A 2146-nucleotide genomic window follows, 5' to 3' on the forward strand; every position below is an offset into this window, starting at 1 on the left:
CCCAGCACCACATGCCAGCCAGCCCTGCCCCCTGGTGGGCTGAGCTGGCCACACACACACACACACACACACACACACACACACATAAATAAATTAAAAAAAGAACCCAAAACAATGCTCCATTTAAGGCTCTTTTATACAGAAATTGCCATCATGACTGATACTCAAACTATCTTTAGTGTTGCAAGACTCACCTGGTAAACATAAAGCTACACTATTCAGTAGTGTACATTCAACAAAAAACAAAAACATTAATACGAACAGCTATTTAAGATATGCAGGTAACAAGAATGAACACTGAGGTACTAGGATAAACTGACTATATAGTTAATGAAACTCAATTGGCATTCTTTTTTTTTTTTTTTTTTTTTTTCCAGTACCAGGGATTGAATGCAGGACCTTGCACTGGCAAGCGCTTATTCTACTGGGCTATCTCCCGGGCCCTCAATTGGCATTCTTTTCAGAGGATTAAACTCAGTACTAAAAAAGTGCTTTTAATGCATAGTATTATATTTGTGCTGCCATGTCACAAAAATAGGCTTGCCAAGGCAGGTGAGGTATACAAATGCTGAGTGCCTCACAGAACTGCAATGAAATGCAACTATAAATAATACTGAAAAAAGTTTACCATCTGACCAGTGGCTAATACTTTCAAGGCATTCAATTAGCTTATCCTCTGCAGTATTCTAAGCTATTCACATTGACAATCACATTCATTATAGAGCTTGCAGCAAGGGAGGCATGTAGCCAGTAGTTTTGGCTACAAATGGCAAGGCATTCCTTGGGTTGACATAAAAGTAACCATGTTAAACAGTCTAGTGGCAGTCACGGACAAGCTGCTTAAATGAATGTTATCTCCTTCATTCCTGATGTTGGAAGAGTCCAGTGGAAAGGGAAAAAACAAAATTTAACACGATTCCAATGAACTGAGCTGGAAAAATGAAAGCACCTTAAGATCCAGATGGCTCTCAACTGTCATTTTTATAAGGGTTTCCCTTCCAGTGAAACTACTACACTGCCTCCCAGTTTCTCTCCAAGCCATTTACTTGCCACTCATGTTTAATACCTGTAAATTTCTTTTTAATGGCATCTTTGCAGCTAGCATAAATCATCTTGCTTTCTAATGGTGCACTTTCAGGAGCCCAGAATAGAAATACTAGGTCTTCTTAGACTCTTTTTCTTCGTATGTGGCATACGAAATATCATACAAAGCATATTAGCAATCATCCAGAGGCAGCAACTTCACAAAAGATGTATAAGAGTCCTCTACGGTATCACCAGTGTCACCCACCAAGATCTGCTTTGCTTCCTCTAAAATTATTTGTCTTTTGTCATCCCTTAAACAGAAGAGAACTTTCACTTTTTGATATCCTTTTGGGTAGATTTCCTTACTTTCATATCACTAAAAACTTTGATGAGTTCATTGTTCACTGTAACTCCAAATGCCATAGTGCCTCTGCTGTGACTGTGTTGGTGGCTCTTGCTTGGGCTTGGTGGCACTGGCAGGAGGAGAGGAGGAGCTGGTGGCGGCGAATGTGGAGCACGCCAGGAGCTGCAGCCCCAACCCTTGTATTATTTAATGTCACATGGAATGAGGACTTTGGTCTTCCTTGAGCTGTTGACAAGAGGCTGCTGTCAGTCCTTGCCACATGAGCCTCTCTGTAGGGCATCTCACAATATAAGATCAGAAGAGAAAACAGCTGGGTAAAAGTCACATCCTTGTATAACCTAATCTTGAAAAGCAATATATCACCACTTGTGATATTCTGATCCTTAGAAGGAAGTCACTAAGTCAAGTCTACACTCAAAAGGAAGGAGAATACATACACAAAGCCATAGTCCTAGGGGACAGGGGCCCATGGGTCTTTGAGAGCTGTATCTGTGCCCCATCGGGAGATAAGCCTACATAGCGAGTTATACGGGGAACACTTTAATACATAGAACTTAAACTTTAATAAGTAACTAGAAGATAAAAGGAAATTCCATATGCCACCTATAGCTTAGGAAGAATACATAAAGAAAGGCAAACTTTGAAAATCTCTCAAAGCAGGGGTTCTCATCTCATTGGAGGTGTAGTTCAGGCCATTTCATAGGTTTTCTAGTTGCTGAGGACTCAAACTCACTGCTGGCTAACACAAAGCTATAT

The 2146-nt window shown here is 40.5% G+C and overlaps 1 pseudogene; it reads right to left on the reverse strand.

Moving 5' to 3' along the window:
- Positions 1–981: 981 nt before the first annotated feature.
- On the reverse strand, positions 982–1449 carry LOC101579631 (annotated as a pseudogene).
- Between the last annotated feature and the right edge of the window lie 697 nt (positions 1450–2146).

The sequence above is a fragment of the Octodon degus genome, unplaced genomic scaffold (assembly GCF_000260255.1).
Source record: "Octodon degus isolate 3935 unplaced genomic scaffold, OctDeg1.0 scaffold00138, whole genome shotgun sequence".
In the NCBI taxonomy this organism is placed as follows: domain Eukaryota; kingdom Metazoa; phylum Chordata; class Mammalia; order Rodentia; family Octodontidae; genus Octodon; species Octodon degus.